Source organism: Daktulosphaira vitifoliae, unplaced genomic scaffold (assembly GCF_025091365.1).
Source record: "Daktulosphaira vitifoliae isolate Bord-2020 unplaced genomic scaffold, ASM2509136v1 Scaffold_5, whole genome shotgun sequence".
In the NCBI taxonomy this organism is placed as follows: domain Eukaryota; kingdom Metazoa; phylum Arthropoda; class Insecta; order Hemiptera; family Phylloxeridae; genus Daktulosphaira; species Daktulosphaira vitifoliae.
The window spans coordinates 24,481,781-24,502,530 of NW_026099576.1; the positions used below are offsets into that span (position 1 = coordinate 24,481,781).

At 24.0% G+C, this 20,750-nt stretch overlaps 1 long non-coding RNA gene across 1 annotated transcript; it reads right to left on the reverse strand.

Moving 5' to 3' along the window:
- Window positions 1-516: 516 nt before the first annotated feature.
- On the reverse strand, window positions 517-3,974 carry LOC126908409 (uncharacterized). The gene is made up of 3 exons (XR_007704764.1): window positions 3,681-3,974; window positions 1,379-2,862; window positions 517-967 (listed from the first exon to the last, which is right to left on the reverse strand). It is a non-coding gene; the product is annotated as an uncharacterized LOC126908409 (long non-coding RNA).
- Window positions 3,975-20,750: the final 16,776 nt, after the last annotated feature.

Sequence of the window (20,750 nt, forward strand, 5' to 3'; positions counted from 1 at the left end):
AAAATCAGTGAATTATGTTAAAATCTGTCTACCTGTTGTATACAAGCAATTCTTTGGAAAACTGCTCTCAAACCTTATTTCTTTTTTAGACTTAATTATTATTTTTTTTTTAAATGTCTAGACATTATTCCCTTGAAATAAAAAAACAGGATTTTTATAAAATGATAGGGTATTAGATAATTTTTTAGATGCTTTGGAATATTCTAAACATTTTTTGTTGCGGTGGTTATAAATGATTGAAATTAAATGAAAACAGATTTAATGAGATTTTTTGTTTTAATAACTATCGCATGTTGTACTAAAATTATGAAGTTGGTTTGTAATTCAATGTCTTTGTATAACGTAAATAATTATAGTGATACTCTTAAGATTAAATTGTAGAATAATTAAGAATAAGATATAGAAATTATTTAAAACTCTATGAATGTAGTAACTTGCATAATAATATAATCTAAACGAAACACTTGGCGTTTAGCATTGTACAAATAAAGCAAAATAAGATATAAAATGGTTTTATTAGTATTAGCATGATACGTGTATTATAAGAGAAATATATATATATGTATTTTTACAACAGAAGAGTAATTTAATTTTATGTAAATAAGCGATTTTTTTTTTTAATTAAAAAAAAATCGAACTACTCCTATTCACTGGCACATTTACTTATTGAACACCCAAATTATCAATAGAGGAAAATTGTCACCTTGAATTGAAAAATAATTCAAAATTGATTTCTAATTTATGTAAAATTTTGATCTAGGCGTAATGTTCTTTAATCATTGCAAAATAATTATTCATTTGTATAATATTACACTATTTTGATACAATGAAAAATAGTATTACAATACTTAAATAAATTTAGTAAAGGATTTTGAAGTTTAGATTGTTCTTGATTTAATGGATAATACAGTTTATGTGACAGCTATGAGTCACAGCCAATGTTTTTTGACAATACCGCACATTGTCCCTGAAAAAAAATTGTTCTTTATTTGATATTATACCATTTATCAATAATTCCGTGTTTGTTTGTAATTTAATATTTCTTAATAAACTCAAAAATATACTATTAAAGAACAATTGATTCATCAATATATTTTTTTTGAAATACCACCACCGTAAAACCTTCGAAGCTCTTATTGCGAGTTACTTTACACTTGAACAAATCTATTATAGGAAGATATTAATTCAAATTAATTAAATTATTTTTACCAAAATGAAGTAATAGCAAGTGTAAATTTAAGTAATTATTCCTTACATTTGTAGTAATAGTCTTATAAAAACAATATTATTAGTTTTAATGATAATTTATTGTACAAGGTTAATAGATATTACATTGATTAAGAATAAAATTTCACAATTTTATTAATTCTTAACTTACAGTTCAATAATGTTTTTCCCTTTATTTTTCAATACTTCAAAAATTTTTCCAATGAAATCATTAATCATTTTAAACACTTGTCAGCTGGTCAACAAAATAATACTTTCCAAAGCTAATTTTTTGCGCCGATTTTAAATCTACAATTGTATTTATTCTATCATCTCTAGTTTTTAAAGCGATTAAATTAACTAATCAAAAACAACAAATAATTACACGGAATAAAAATGAAATGTATAGTTTTTGTTAAATTATCATTGATTTTTTATTTAACTTCTGGTTTGTAACATAAGCTTTAATTTATCACAAGTTTGAAGCTCGGAATATTTCCGGAACATTTTCAAAAATTAAATTGAAATGATATATTTTTTAAATAATAGTTACTATAGTGAATATTCCCATTTAAATATTATTATTATTTAAATAATAAACCGTTTATCCGTTGCAGTATTTCAATAGACTGAGTTGGTAGGAAACGTTTCTGGAGTGTTTAATTTTTGTAAAATCTATTTAAAAAAACTAAAAAAAATAGGTTTAACATAATATTTTGGAAAGAATTTCGCACAGAGAACTATTAACATATTGAAAATCAAAATTAATAATTATACGAAATTTTATTATTATTAATATTATTATGTGTACCATGATAAAATTATAAATATTGTTTTCACTAATTATAAATCCTTTCAAAAACTAAAGTGTATTTCTTATTTTTTTTTTTATGAGAAGATTTATTTCTTAATAATTTAAAAATATTTATATATTTCTACAAACAAAATTTACAAACTTGTAACCTTTTTAAGATAACTCACACAAAATGTATAATTCATAAAATTCCGTTACTTAATTATGATAAAATGATAAACATATTTTTAACATTTAATAATTTTATCGATTATCATTTTGTATTTTGTATTTTTATAATGACATGTTCTATGATTAAATAATCATATATCACGTAGTCGGAAAATCATCAAACTCATTGATAGATTTTTCATTAATAAATGAATGTTAGTCTTGCTACATTTGAGATAACTATTATGTTTTTACGGAACGCTGAACGTTTTAAACCGAATTCGTTTTGAAATAAAAACAATAGAATATCATGTAAACATTTTGAAAACAAAACTTCATCTTTAAGTAATTATGAGACTGTGTTAATTATTTATGTGAACAGTGATCAATTGATGATCATTTAACCTAATTTTATTTAAAACGTTTTATGTTATACTTCATACAAAAACGGTATTGAGAATTTGCACATAAATGCTGAATTTCTATATTTCTTTTAACCGTTTTGAATTATTTTGAAACGTTTTAGTTGTACAATATAAACATAGTAAATATTTCTGAATTTATTATGAGTAGCATAACTAATGAGTTGTATAATACCTGTATAGTATACGTTTGAGTTACAACGAATAAATAGAGTTGTTCACTCGTTAAACAACTCAATCTTATGTGAGTAAAGTCACGTAGTATTTTTACTGAAACATGTATTGAAATTTCATTAATTTTTATGCAAAAATACATTAATTATAAAACTTTAAGTGGTATATATAATGTAAGTTTCTTTAATTTTTTTTTAACATCTCTAAACATATAAATATCGGGAAATGATCTAAAGTAATCTATTCGACAAATCCATCACTAGTTTCCTGTTCAAAATTAAATAAACAAAAACCACGTGATTGGAGATAAAAATAAATGATTAAATAAATAAAGACAGAAAACATATGATAGTATATTTTAAACATGTTTAGTCTAGAAAGCATTAATACAAAGCTTGTAAATCATAAAGTATTTTTTTTCTCAAATTCTCTAAGTCTTTACTTTGAAATATTTTCGTTATAAAAATCACAGAATCAATTACTAATTTTGATTAATAATATGCTATTTTTTTGCAAATTCTAAAGACATTCATGACGTAAATACGTGATAGACTTTCGATCACAACAGATTAAATCGTTTTGACCAGCATGTCTTTTCTAAACATTTTAGGTTTCGACTTACCAACTTTTTTCTATAAACTACCCCATTTTCCTTAATTTCACTTGGGAACTTTAGGAAAATGATGTGAAGGCTGGTAAAATATAACAGAATGATAATCAAACTTGTTTATTTCTATTTTACCTAGTAAAAAGTACTAACTTTGTCATAAAAAACAGATGAAATACTTAACAGTTATGACGATATCTTATTGACATCTTAGACTACAGCCATCACATATTTAATGTTAAATAAAAACACGGCATGTGTGAACTATACATGATTTTAAGCGCGACAAATTTAAATAAATACTTACAATTTACTACTTTGCTTAAAGCTTATATTTTTTTAATTTATTTGAAAAAGTAATGAAGTACAGTTGTTGTGTATCGTTCGAATCATGTATTCCAACTAAATATTCCTCCCGTAATATGGTTAACCTAAAAATTATTTTTAAAACCGGTTGTTAGCTACTTTTTAATAAATGAAATTTAGTTGTACGTTGTGTAAAAATTAGGGTACATGAGTATATATAAATAGAAAAATCAAACAGTAGTAAAAGTAATTTTATTTTATACATGTAAATTTAACACTTGCATCGAATATTCGTTATGAAAAATCTGGATTATATTTGTCAAAATACTGTGAATCATTCTATTATAAGAATTACTTAAACCAAAATATTCGACAACATTATGGTGAAGTTAAACTGGTTAATACACTGTTCCATGGAAAGATATATTTTAAGTCATTAGTTGAACGTCGATCATTATCAATTTATAGATTAACTATTAAAATATACAACCATAATAAACATATTTTGATAGATAAATGTTTCTATCTTGACAATGTAAACAAATTCATTTTAATTTACGAAAATAAAATATTAATAATTAGTGTTTTTTTCGCTAAAAGAATATCCTGTGTTATGCTTCGGAAAAAAATTAATATAAACTATTATTATTATTTATCATTGAATTTCGTTCCTTGTTCTATTAAAACTATAAGATGAAAAATAAATTATCTGTATTATTGTTGTCTAACTCATAATTCATATCATTTTTGATCCAATAATCATATTACTGCAATTTTTTTTTAACAATTTTTCATTTTTAGAGTAGATTAAAAGCTCATTTTCTATTATTTGCCTCTATAGAAAAAATAATAGTGAAAACATTATTTTAATTTTATAAATATCAAAATGCCCATTAAAAAAAATTAAAGAATAGTTTACAACTTTAGGAGTAGCAGTTTTTGAGTTAAAAATATTTTAATACATTGAGTTGGTATGTAGTGTGGATACAGATTATACAGTCGTGTATTTATAATGCATACACTGTTCGTGTTACATTCTAATTCTATGTATTTTTTGTAAGAAAAAAGCTAAAAAATGGGCATTTAAAAAGTGTATATATTATTATTTTTTTATTAGAGAGAAATAATAAAAAAATATGCTATTAACGTAGCCTAAGAACGCGAACATGGTTAAAAATACATTACGTGAAATAATTATTGGATCAAAAGTTGTTAATTAGATCTGTTTTCCATGTATATACACAATAAAAAAATTTAGTAGCATGTGGAACATTTAATTCAATTTATTTCATTAATTTTTTCAATAATAGAAGCAACAGTTTATTGTAATCATCTGACACTTGTACAGTTTAGTTATAATATAATTTATATATATACTTTATATGTTTATAAAATTGTATATTATTTATCATAAGAACGGAATTAATAGGTTTTCGTCAATTTAATTCATATCTGAGTTCTATATTATATATGTTTTAGTTATTAAATATATGAGCAAAGATACAGTTATACAATAAGACATAATAGTTCATTGTGCATACTCTATACCAAATTTTGTAATAAAAATCGGTTTTTCACTAAAATTAAATGTGTTTAGTTATTAAAGTATTCAATTTGGTTATTTTACTCGCGTGTTTAGTAGTTTAGATTTATTTCCTTAAAACTAATTGATTATTCACCATAAAGTATCCCAAATTTAATGTGGTACATCATTAGTGTTCCTCTATTACTATGGTTCATAATTTGACGTCTCATTTTTAACATAAAGGCTTTAAATTATCCAACAATGTTCCTTGTTTTTACGTTCATGGTTTTACAGAATTTTCTTAATTGGGTCTCTGATTTTAATATGATAATTTCTACTTGAGGTATATCCATCTGGTTTTACTTAGAGTCAAGTTATTTCCACCATAGCAATGTTTGGTACTGTGGCAAGTATATAAAGAGTGATCTATTTAGAAAAAGATACTCATTTATTTAGAAATTTACAAAATATAAAATAAACGCAAAAAAAAATTGTTAATTCCAAAAACTCTACAATAATATGTAGTTAAATAATCTAAATCTTTAAATGATTTTAAAATGCAAAAAGTTTGTCGGATAAAAAATTAAACCGAAAATTGGGGTTCCCAATCAAAATAATTAAAGTTCATGTTTTGATTCCTGAGAGAATGAAAAAACTATTTAACTACATATTATTGATAATTTGTTTGATAAAACAATATTTTTATTAAAAAAAATTGAAATTGTTCAATAGTTTTTTAGAAAATTGGTATCTTCACCTTAATTGATCACTCTGTTTACTGTATGGTGTACTGTGTGTTTAGAGGTGCCCGAAGGTCAACTTCAACTCTTAGTATATTACCCTGATGGCATGTCTATTTCACTTGTAATGGAATATTGAGGACCTATTTGCTGTTTGCAATCATGTTTAATAGTCTCAAATATTGGAAATGACTAGCTGTGTGATCAATGCATCAAAATGATGCATGTTTCCACCATTAAATAACTTGAATCCACAGGGTTATCATTCCTGTGATCACCGAGTTTCCCTAGCAGTAATTACACTGTAATATAATGTAATTCAAAATAATGTAATAATTCTAATCAATCTCAACGTTGTTCAGTTTGTCTTTAAAATTAATACTTATAAACTACATTGATTTCATATTATAGACTTGTACTTGAATAATTTATGATTATAATTAAAATTAAACTAGCTTACTTTTTCAAATCTAACGGATTACCAACAAACGAACTTTGTTCAACCGTCCTTAAGGACACACTATGTATATTTAATAATCATCTTTATTCATAAGTTCATTTGCATGTAAAATTATATTAATTTAATAATTTCCTAAATGTATAATGTAAAATACGATTAATTCATTTTCTTTGTTAGATTTGTGTATTTTAATTATTGATAAGTATGTTATGACGTAAGGAAACTTAAGTTTATAATAGACCGCTTAATTTTCATTTAATAAAGTTGTTTTATTTTTAATGATCAATAATAATAAACATTAACAACAAAAATTGTATTAAATATACGATTCCTATCTCTCTCTCTTAGGAAAATATTATCAATATTATAAGTTCGTAATTAAATAAGTTATTCACATTAATAAGTGGTATTATATATCTTTCTCTTTGGTCTACATTTTTGATATAATGGTAATTCTGTTGTACGTATTGTATGTAGATATTAAAGTCGGTAACTGTGTCTATTTAGTAGTCCAGTCAGTGTGATTATTAAATATCTTCTTATGCTTTAAGATTACTTAAGTAACAAATTGAGTCTTAAAAACATTAGTATATGTGAATAATTAATTAAATTTATAATACAGATGTGTTAGTAATTATGACTGGGTTAATGTTTGATAACTTATAATTTTTTTTTAAGTTTAGGACTATGTAAACTTTAGTTAACAACCAATTGTGATGAAGTGTCGAGTATTGTTGATTTATATTGCTCTTTGTACTGAGAGTTATAGAATTGGCAGTCGCTAAAATGCCATGTGATAATCCAGCCAAAAATGACAAGCAGAACATTTGAGTATTTAAAGTGTCAACTGCTATGCAACACTATGACTCTTATTTATTACTGTCTCTTTAGATGAAAATGTTGGATGCGGTTAAAATATCTTTAAATGTTTTTAGATTTCTAACGTATATGTCAAAACAATACGTAAATAAGATTTGTAACATTAGACACGAATTTTGCAACATTTATTTTATATTTGTTTATAATAATTAATTTAAAATTATAATTTTTTACTGTTGTTTTTACAGGAGCACTCTCGAAAAAAATGGTAGGATAGACAAAATTTATTTTCCGTTCAAATGTTAGAAGTTAGTGAGTGAGAAGGGAAATTTTAGAATTATAACTCCTAAGATAAAAAATTATTCCTTAAAAAAAAAACAAATCAGAAAATGATATGTAATTTTGATAAGGGTAATAAAGCCTAGTTAAGCTTATATACTAGGCTTTATACAAACTAGGCCCACACCTACCTTGTTTCTATATTAATGTAAATTTCGAGGAAGAAAAAATTTAATTTAGTGTCTCGAAATATTTGTGCAGTTTAAAGTTGAGGTCGATTATAAAATTTTTTGTAGACTATCATTCATATAAATTATTATTAAACAATAATTTTAAATGGCTTTGAAATTATTTATAGCTCGCAATACTATGAATAGTTTAACTATTTACATTCACATTTACATCTAAATGTTTTATGATAGAGATATTATTATACACTTTTTATCACTCTTATGGTCCTGGCTGTATTGAATTTATTATTATTACGCTTAAAATTATAATTATAAATGTCCAAGTAAAAATATTTGTACTATTATATTATATTATTTTATTTTATTTTATTTATATATATAAATTATATTTATATTTTTTTTATAAATCAAAATTATCCACCTTATAGTAAAAAATAATAAACATTACTTGAATACGTTTTTTTTAACTGTGAATTTAAATCATTTAAATTTTAAGTTATTAAAAGCTTCCGGCGATTAGTAACTTTTGTTACTATTGAACACAACCCATGAGAATAAACCTTAATTTTTTCGCAGTATACAATAAAAAAAAAAATCAATTCAAATTTCTCAGCTTTACACTGAAGCTAAATAATCCAAATCAAAACTCATAGTGTTTAATTAAAATGATTTTTCACGGATCTTTTTACATGATCATTATAATGAAAATACGTTGAATACTCAGCTGTTTAGTAATCATTGTTTTCAGTAATAGGATAATTCTTACGCCATGAACTACAATATGTTACGTAAAAACATTTTAAAAATCATAAAAGTTTTGATTACCTAGTGCAGAGTTATAATTCAAGGTCTTAGGATGGCGGTTGGCATGCACATTATGTATCTATATTTATTTAACGTTACTTTATAACACATGTAAGTGTATAAATGTGTATTATTTACATGAAACTAACAATCTCTGAGTACCAGAACTGATCATATCAACGAGCTAAATAAACATTTCTGCAGCTAATTGCAAATATTTTTTTTAATATATCTACTTGTAATTAAGATTATAATGATAAATGCAACGGTTTGAATTCTAAAATAAGGTTATAAAACTAGTAGGTAGTATTGATAATCTAAATAGATTATTAATATTATTTCATAAAAGTAGTATTGTATTGTAAAATCAACCATGATCATTAGTGTCTTTAAGTTTCTCAAGGTTATTTATGCAAACACTACTTACTAACCAAAAAAACTTGCATTTATTAATTGCAGATCTCGAATGGTTACGAGTAAATGAGCTAATAGTACTTCCCAGAATGAGAAATAATCATAACGGTTTTGACTGTGTGCGTTAGTTGAAATTTTCATTTTTACCGTATACCACGTGTATGTATCATATTTAATAGATACATTATTACCTATTAGTCAGTTTAGCCATGAAAATTTTACACATACACGCGAATTAAAATTTCAAAAATGATTTAAACCTCTCACATCAAAGCCATAACGCCGTTCGACCGCACACGCTGGTTATTTTGTTATTATGAGAGTTTCAATTATATAACAATGTCTGATTAGTGTTTGAGGTCAATAATAGCATTTACTGATCCTATTGAACTGCCAAACAAACATTACCGTGATCCCTGTACAATGATTAAATTCTGGGTTTTATTGTTCTTGTACAAAACAACATAATTTTCTTAAACAAATAAATAATGTAACACAGTGATAAAGCTATCCATTAGCAAACATTAGAAGCAAGGATTTTCACAGGTATTTGTGTAATTATTCTTAGGCTTAGTTGAGTGTTGTGCAATTCATGGTTGAGAAAATTAACGTGTATTTGGAAGTTCCTTTGTCTTAATAGCTATATGTTTACTCGTTTGACATCAACAGCTTGACAATCAAAACGTGATGTAGTTGAAAAGCGTAATATTATAATATCATTTATTTTGTTTTTGTCACTTTTTAATTATTAAAATCGGAAATAACTATTTATACAGTTGTCGACAGACATAATTCATTAATCTCAATATGTAAATATGAGCAACGGTTTTTTTTCAAACCGGTGTGCTTACATAAATTATGTTTTTTAATAATCGTGAATCCGTGATTCACGTCATAGGTAAACGACCAAAAGTGTTGTACGAAAATTTTACAAAGAAATAATAATACTACGTACTTTTTGATTACCGCAGCTTTTTATTTTTTATCTTGAAATGGACATTTTCAAGTTAAGGAATTAATATCTTATTGGTATAAGAGTAGCTTGTTCAACGTTATCCATTCAATTTCTCTTAAAATAAGTTTTTGGACATTTTTTTTTTTGATATTGTTAGTTACTTAATAACTCCATTTATCTGTTATAAAATCATTTTTAGGTCCATACCTTACATTTCTATAGAGGTATCGATTTAATTTTTTTAAATAAAATACCTATGAAATTAGATAATAAAATAGAAAATGATCTATTTAATAAAATCGCTGGTCAATAACAACTTTTTAGACCAGTGCTACGTATGTTATTACCATTTTAAATTATAGATTGAAGTGAAGGTCGGATGCTGCTTTTTTCATCATTAGTCATTTTTCGGCAACACTCCTTCTTCCGCTCAGGTACAAAAATGTGAATGTCTTTCGAAGTACTGATCAAAAAGTTGTTATCGACCAGTGATTTTCATAATTAGATAATTTTCTATTTTATTAGCTAATGTCATACGTATCTTATTAAAAACAAGTAAATCGATACACCTGTAGGATATAAGAGATGAACCTAAAAATTATTTTCTAACAGCTAAAGTTACAAAGTAACAAACAAAAAAAAAATGTCAAAAGGCAATCGATTAGCCAACATTAAAAGAACTACTGTATATTGAGAAATGATACTAAAAAAGTCAATAAAGATACACCTAAAAATTTTTATATTGTATAATTTTCATAAAATTGACAATATTTTATTTTTATACTGTGAAAAATATTTCATAAAATTGGAACTCTATGTTATTTAATAAATTGAGTCATGGACCACACAAAAAATGTATAATGAAGTAAATAAATATTAACTACTATATATGTTTAATGCATTATTATTTTAACAAAAAAACGTAGCTCGTAAAGATTTTAATTAGAGTTTTTATTTTAATAAATTTATAGAGTAATGCTTGCTTTAATCATTAAAAATGAATTTATTGAAAAAATTTGTATCTTCTCTCATTGAAAATTTATACCACAGACGACTATACGACTGTATATCATTCTTATCACAATGTTTTCAATACCTTACTCAAAGAGTTAACTTCTAAATTAATTATATTATTATGATATAATTTGTAATAACTATTGGGAAAAGGATAATAATTAGTTGAAATTTTCATCACAAAATATCGCCTAATGATGTATTAAAATACTTAATTTAAAAAACGAAATTATGACTGTTGATTACAACAGGTAATTTATCATTCATCTAAAAGCCGTGATTTTATTAAATATATGCAGAGTCATGAATAAGAATTAAACAAAATAGATACCTACAATTTTAAATTGAATACAAAATGTAATCATGTGGATATTTAAAAGCAATGTGGATTTTTTTATAATTTACCTGGAATTGAGGGTCAATGACAAATAAATTGTACAGTAATGATGACGTGTACCATTTACTATAGTTTTATTATTTACTTTGAAAGTATCTTAAAAAAAAAACATGTTAAAATATAACGAATTATTTCATAAGCCAATTTATATTCTTTTAATACAGGCAACGAATTGTTGGAATTTTTTTTTTTTAACTTTGTACATAATCATTTTAAAAATAAGACCATAAGAATCATTCTATGATTTTAAATATTTCATACATTTTATTATTATATTTTATTGTAATAATAATACCATAGAAGTGATTTAAAAAGAATAGACGTTGTATCAGATAATATTATTATAGTTAAAAACTATATATTTTTTTTATAATAATTACAATAATAACATTTGATAAAATTATGTTAAATTTTTGACTTTCATTAAACTGTATAATAAATTTATTGTATATTTACTGCCTCAAAGTTATAATTATAGTATTAAACAATTCAAATTATTATTTAATAGCTGTAGATTTTTAATCATCAAAACACATATGTTTTCTTAAATTATTGGTTAGTTTTATTTTATAGTAATATATAAATTTAACAGAATAGTTAAAAGCTATTTTGTATGAATATCGATCAATTAAGGAACGATCACTTTGGGATGCACTTAATTTCTTTAAAAGTTTAATGAAATTAAAGGATGTTAAATTGTAATTTTTAATACATGATAATCTTATGTGTCACATAATCCATGAAATTATAAGATAAAATATAATTATTTCTTTTTACAATTTTTTAATCTACACAATTCAATTAAAATACAAAAATCTAGTTCTACCTCAGCTTTTTTTCTTTTAAAATTGATTATAAATGTATTTAACTACCTATCAAATTAAGAAATAATCTAACTAAAAAATTACCATTGAATCATTATTTCAAAAGTTATTAACAATTAAAAATAATAGTTCAAAAGTTTTATCTAAAAGTCAATTTCAAGCAAACAAGTATGTTTCTGTTTAGAAAACTAACGACAACACAAACTTAAGAGAAATTAAAAGAAAATTAATATAATTTTTTTCATTTATTAAAGTATCACAATGTAATAGTAATATTAATACGTTTAGTTTAATTTATTATTTTTCTAATTACTTCATATAAAATGATCCAAAACTTGTTTTTAACTTAATAAAAGTCCATTCTATAGCTAAATAATTAATAATAATTTTTTTGTCCTATTATGTGACATATTATTTGTTTATTTACTATGTTGATATTTAGAAAAAACATCGATTACAAATCCAACCCATCAAAAACAAATAAATTAATATAATTTACATTAATACATTGTTATGTTACCTAAACTAAAAGATTTAAAAACTTTAATGATACTTGAGTAGAATTCGCTCATATGTTACGAAATAAATAAGAACCATATAAAGTTTTACAACCGTGTGAAAAGGTTATCTAACTGTAGGTTTGAAAAAATTCTACATATAAAACTTTTGTATATTAATATATTTGTGTTTTAGTTCACTACAATTATTATTTATTTATATTTGTATTAATAATTTTTTTTAACGTGCATTTAGTTAGAATTTTTAGCTTCGATGCGAAGCTGAGAAGGTATTAGTTTTACTATAACGTGTTTTTTATTTGTGTCTGTTACCACTTTTTCTCAGCTCTCACTGGACCGATTTCTTTCAACAATACGTCAAAAGATCACAAATCGTATTTAGTGGAAGACATTACCCTCAAAATTTTCCCTAGTTCCCCGTAAATGGAGGAGACCTCCAAAAAAATTACAAATTTAAAAATTGCCAATTTTCGAAATTTTTTCAATTCTTGTTACTTAAAACTGCCATAACTTTATCAAAAATGATCAAATCAATATAATTTTTTTTTATAGATACATGAGATATCATTTACCTCTAATTTGATATATTTTTTTTATAAATCTTTCCCATTACCTGCCAACCGGGGGGAATTTAAAATGACAACCTTTTCACAAAAAATTTACTTTTTCAACTTAACTTTTGAAAGTGTTCCAGAAAGTCTGATACTTTTATATATATCTTAAATTAAAGCTAATGTAATGTACTTTATTATGGAAAAAAAAATTTTCGGACTTTATTTTGTTTTCACGGTGAAAATGGCTACCGAATGCTATTTTTGTGTGAAAATTCTCGATTTCATAATTTACACTTTTTACTTTATAATGCTATAACTTATTGAAAAGTGTAAGGATCAACACAATTTTTTAATGAGAAATAATATTTTTTAATAATCCCTTTTTCATTCGACATACTTTATCTTAATCAAGATATTAATAAGGAACTAGCAGATCATGTAGCTTTTGGAATAATACACCAATTTTTTTTAAATTAAACATTATCTAAAGATTTGTATCAAAGCGTTTTATATGATAGTGATTTTAAATACTGTAAGATATCATTATACTTGATCCAACTATGCCACGTCACCACTGTGCCGCGACCCCCTTGTGCTGGGTTTTTTTAAATTATATCAATAATCCAACGTTAATATCTATTCAAAATAATAGATATTTACATACTTTTTAATTGAAAAATGTCTAGTTTAACTATAATCCAAAAATATAAAAATTATCAATAAAATTAATCAAGATAAAATTGTTCCTTCTATTGAAAGGAAATACATAGTAATCAATTTTAGGAAAGACACTAATATTTTCAAAAATTATTGAAAATTTTAGACGTTTGAGAAAAATGATTTGGTCAAAAAACTCTACAACATTTTATAGACAGTTAATTTACTTTCCACCCCTTCGTTAGTAAAAACGTTAACTTTAATTTGCTTAAATTAAAACCCTTGTTTATAATTTAATAATATGATAAAAAAAAAAAAAAATCTAACACAATTTTGTTCTTACAATTTGTTTTATTCGATATATTGTTTACGTGTTTAGATAGATTGCAAATTTGTATTTAAAGTAAAAGTTAAATAATTTGGTTTTCTTATAATCCGAGACAGCAATAATCTGATTTAATAGGCCATAAATTATTTCTTATAGTAGTCATCAATAAAGATTTGCTACACCAGTCATCGCATTATACGATATTAAAATGTGTTAAATATAAGAGTATGCAAGTATTAATAGATGTAAATTATTAAAGATAATATTTCTGTATGTTCAATAATACTTTGGTGAATAAAAACTGGTTTATGTGACAAAACAAATAAATGCACACTTCTGTTATAGTAACAATGAAATATCCATTAACAAAGTACTAAACAAAAACTCTCTCTCTATGTATGATAAATCGAATAAGCGAAATTGATTGTCATTTTTTGACTATCATGAAACCAAGTTAAAATAGAAGATCCCATTTTAGAAAATTAATATCAAGTTGATTTAGTCCCGAAGGAAAGAAAAAAAATGATTGAATACATAATTTTGTAGAGTATTTTAAACTAAATAATTTTCCACTAAAAAAAATTAAAAATTTTCAAACAATTCTGAAAAAATGTGTATCTTATCCTAAATCGATCTCCCTGTATTTCATTCCTCATCCATTATTCAAATTTGTTTTAAAAAAAGTTGTATAAATATATTTAAAATTTAAATCATATGGGATAGTTTACTATGTAAATTACATTATACAAATTCGATCTAGTTTTACAAGAAGTTACTCTACTTTAAATGTAAATCTTAAAATCAAGTTTTGAGACATTTATTAACAATGAAGCAAAATAATTAGACTAATTACTACTTAATAATCGTATAGATTCTTATAATTCATTGTAATTGGAAACATTTATGTACAAAAATATTGGTATATAGATAGAATAACAGAATAGTATAACAAATAAATAGAATAATAAAAAACTTATTAAACTTAAAAGAGGAGTAATATTTTTTCTTAATTGAACTCAACATTTTTGAACCACGAATCTCTGATTACATTGATGTACATCATTTTACTATTAATTTTAAGCAAATGCCATTGTGTACAAAAAATTTAAAATGACAGTAATCTACACACTATATTAGCCTTCGCGAAATCTAGTTGTCATATTATACATGTGTGAGATTATTATATCATTTATTGTTTTTAATGGTAATAATTTATGTGCGTACGTGACAAATTGAAATCTTCGGATCAGCCAATAGTAAAAAAGCCAAGGCCCAATTATATTTGAATTTAAGATCCAATAATTGGGATCTGATGTTCAAGGTTGTCCAATAGAACACGCATAAACCAAATATCCCAGATATTTACACCAGATGATGTTAAATTTGTGAGTTTTATTCATATCTGACAATGAGTAAACAACTTAAAATTTTTTTTTTTTCAATTTTATAACTAAAATAATGTCGTGTTAAGATAACAATACATTTTGTGTATGAGTTAAAAGAATTCCGGATAGAAAGTAAACTGTGTCATTACCGTGCATCATATAGCTACAAGGACAGCGCGGTGGTTACTAATTGTTTGTTGTATCTGCTTCTGATCTAATAAGAACCGACAATAATTTGATTATAATGATTTTAATAGTTACTTGTACTATTTTGTTGTCATGCATACAGTAAACACATTGCAATCTTATTGATTTATTTTATACAGAATCTAATATTTGACGTCAATCGCTTTTTTTGATCTTCATCTCCATTAGCAGAACATAGCTGTCGGCAAATATCTCTAATCAGGATGAACACTGACCTCAATCAAGGCCACCGTCTACATCCCCGACTCGTTTTTATACTTTTTTGAATTTTTGTAATTCTGTTTGAAGTAATATCAAGGCCATGTTGGGGCGTCTCCAATCGGTGTTACAATTAATGATATGTTCTCACTAAGAGTATAAATGCATTACAAAGCTGATTAGATAGGATATGATGATTAAGAGGGAATACACAGAACTTTTCAAATGTGTTGGATTACTAAAAAGAATATATATATAAGTAAAATTTACAGTTGCTTTATAAAAAGAGTATGATTACTTTGTATTCAAATCTATGATGTGATGATTATTTGATTTGAATTATGATTGTTCAACTGCACTTTTAACAAATAATTTTATATAGCTTAATATATTATGTCGATGCAATAAAAATTTAAAACTAAATTCTATAAGTTTCTAAAATCGTTAAAAATATATTGTTTAAGTAAAAACTTACTTTCACCCAATATTAACTTAATATATTACCGTTATTTATTAACAGTAACACATTATATTTAGAAAAATTGATAAATAGACCCACCTATATTTTTGAATACTATATTAATATAAAGCATCACATTTTTTTTATAGTAAATAAATTAATCGGTCAAAATAGTTCTTCATAACTGCATAAAATTTAATAGCGAATTAACAGCTTGCAGTGATTATAGGTTGATCGTATTTAACGTTCTCTCAGCAAAAATAAAACTGTTTCATTACACTTCGACGAAAACAATTTGATTTGATTCATCATTAATTTGTTTAGTGTATATTAAAAAAACATCATTTAGTTCTCTGTATTATACTTCTTCGTATAATAAATGTCATCAATAAATAAATGGAAATTAAAAGCAATGATTTATTACCGCTTTGCTGCTATTTAAAGTATATGTTACAAGTAAATTAGTTTCTTATCCTTAATCAATCACCCTGTAGAATGGAGATAAAGCACGTTTAAGACTGTTTTTATCATTAGACATTTCGGCACTCATTTCACTTAGGTATACAACTATTAATAACTACTGAGTTAACTATTAATAAGTACTGATCATTAAGTTGTTATCGATATTGCCATTAAAAAAAATCTTTAAAACCCCTACAAGTTATAAGGGATAACGTTAAAAAGTAATTTATAGCTGATAAATCAAATAATATTTGTAACTTTTTCAATATTGTATTAATTTTTCGAATTTTATTGAATGGATTCAATATAAAATAAATAATATAAATAAATGCATTATTATGTATCATGGTTTATGGTAAATTGATTAATCTGTGTGTGCAAGGAAAACGACTGCACAAAATTTTATTTTAATTACAATTGTGATTTAACTCAATCACAGTTTTAAAACAGTGGATGCTTAAACAAATGATTTATGTGACTGCATTATAAAGACAAGCACAATAAATCAAGACATCAAGTAAACTTATTTTCTGTTAAAAGTAAAGAAAAAGTTATTGAAACGAATATTTTTGCACTGCTGAATATGAAAATTTTATGAAAAAAATATTTAAATAGTTAAATTAAATTTAAATAAACCAACTTAATTTAATGATGTTAATATATATTTTATAAACATGTGTTTTTTATAACTGAGTCACCTTGTAATTTAATACACTTATACTCAAGTTATGATGAAGCTTGCATTACTCATATTAAAATCGCTTAAGACTTATGTTATACATTTGAAATATTAACCAATTACAAAAACAACCTTGTAAAGCTTTATAGGCATATTCCGTGAATTTGCAAACTTTGTGCTATTGCTTTTTTGTGTATAGGATATCCGCATTTAAATGTTTCAATAGTTAAGACTAATTATTTTTGTATGTTATTGTATAATATTCCATAACAAAACATGTTATGATACTGCTATGCCAATATAAATATAACTTCAAATGTTCCATAAATAACATAATAGTAGTATTATGATTTATTTAATGGATACGTAGGTAAAATTTTGCAAGGCCAAGGTCTTTAAAAAATGATAGTACGTACATTAAAACTGAATTCAATTGGTTGAATAAAAATTCTCATAATAATCAATAATTACGAAAATCAATATTGTATTATTCATTTAACGTATTTGATTTTCTATGTATATTTAAGTTAATATTTCCGGTTTTTTTTCATGAAGTTAAATCAAAAATGTGAATTATTATATATATAGTTAAATACGTGAACTTTTTATTTTTGTGTACAGACACACAGGACGAAATGGGACAGCTCGTTTTTTCCAATGCTCTTAATGTCCTGCTAATTAAACATTTTGTCCTTTGTTATAGTAATTGATAGCCCTAAGTTTGTTCACACGATTATAAAGTAATATAAATACAAATTATGTGAAATAATTATTCAGTTATTACAGCGTATTAGAAATGACATTGATTGATAAAATCTATTCATTTTTATTTTAATTAGAAGCTGATACGATTATTCATTGTAAATTATTAAATATATTTTTGTAATTAAACACACAGGACTGATTCATAAAACGATAAAAATAATAGAAGAACGAAGGCTTTTGCTGTAAAAATGTTTTCTCGAATGAAGATAATAGTGCACGTTTTATGAAGTTGTCCTTTTCGTTTACATACCGTCTCGACTTTAACTCGTTGCTCAGTGTTGTAAGGATAATTATTGCTGACTAGTAGAGGTTATAAAATCAAATAATGGACCAGGATAGTTTATCATATGCCTTGACCTAAATAGTCTACTCATATAGTATTAGCCCAAAATTTGTTTTGAACTTGATTGCTAAATATACTTCCGTGAAATTAAAATGTGTTAATAAATAAATGTTCCACAATTTTTTAATTATATAACGTATGTTTTATTTTATTTTTTATAAGTGCAAAAAAAATTAATGATGTGCTGTTAGTCGATAGCTAAATGAATCAATTCTTAAAAAATTATTCAATCGTGTTTAAAATATATAAATTAAGGATGTGGTTTCCTAATTCTAAGTGAATTATTTTGAATGAAGTCGATGAAAAAAAAATGAATGTACTTTATGTTGTTGGTGACACTTAAAATTGAATAAAAGTATTCAAAAAAGATTGTTTGAATTTTAAACATACCGCATTCATTACTGTGGTTTTCATTATTTATCAACTTCATTAATGATTCATTTAATAATTGAAATGAAATGTTTAAAAAAAGCTTTACTTTTGATGTGTATACATACTATAAACAATTTTTGAATAAATAATATTTTATTTATCATCGAGAAAGAGAAAATGATTAAATTCTTTTATAGATAGTTTATCACTATCTAACACTAACAGTTTAACAACAGTTTCTAATACATTTGAAATAAAAGTATGTAATAATAGTTTGGATAATTCTTTAATTGAAATATCTTAAATATAAAATAATCGTATTGAAACATTTTTTACATAGTAAATAATAATTTATTTGTTTGAAATAAAAAAATAAATAAATAACAGCGTATCAAATCTCAACAGAATAAAGACAAAAATTGAAATTTTATTGTGTATTTTAAGTGAATTAAGTATCCATAAAGATCGGGAGATAAGATTTTCAAGATTAGTTCAGTAAACACTAATTAGTCCAATCTTTACGATAATTCTATATTAAATATATTAGATTATTTAGTATCATTAAATATTTAGAAAATTAGTAATTTGATTTTCTAATTTACGTTAAATAATTATTTAATGATATACGTATAATTATGTATAAATCATGTGTTAATAGAGTTTATGATATTCTATTATTTATGAGGTTTGATCCGAAAAACATTTCTACGCTACTATGTAATCCTATGACAAAGTAGCACAAACTGGGCACTTAACAATCAAAATTTATTAAAGCATATAACTCCTAGCCTAAATAATAAAAAAAATTAATTATATCTTTATTTATTAAAATATGGCAAAGATTTTTTTCATTTATAGTTAATTATAGTTCAATTTGATAAAGAGAATAAGAAAACTTGTATAGCTTATTAAGTTAGATTATTTTAAAGTTTGTCACACAATGAACATAACCACGGTGACAATGTCATAGTTCTTTATTTCTGGAGTCATGAGTACTTTTTTTTTTTTTTATTTATCTCGTCTAAAATTAAAAAAATAAAATACAAATAATTATATTGCAATCTAAAAATAATTTTTTTTAATTTAATTATTATGCGTTATAATTTATACATACAATGTTTTTAATGCGCAAACAATACAGAGTAAGTTGTAATTATATAAAATGAAAAAAATTAATTATTTTTTAAGGTTCTAATTAGTGGCAAATATAATAATACACATAGTTACACCGGTTTTGCCGGCATTTACAGTATATTATTTGCATTTTAATTTTTACATACACATGATACAATTAACATTATGAAATTTAGCTATAAATACAAAAAAGTTATATAAGTTAGTAACAGAAACATACTAAAAGTGTCAAGTAAAGTGATAATACAAATATTTTCAATTATAATTAATAACAATTTGATATTTATAGTTTAGCGTTAATAATCTAATTATCACAATTCTGGCCTACAAGGTACAAGTTACATAACTTAATTTTATAAATTAATCATATATTGATAGTTGTTGGGAAACAATAATAATTATTAAAAGCTTAAAAAATATAATATATGAGTTTTGAAATCATTTTCCAAGCCAGATTGGGAACATGATTTTTTATCGCTTGAGGCATATTTAAATATATGTTGTCCCAAAATTTTTTTTTTTTGATTGACAAATAAAAACTTTCATTTGTTCATCACTTTAAAAATGAGGCACTAGAATATCAACAA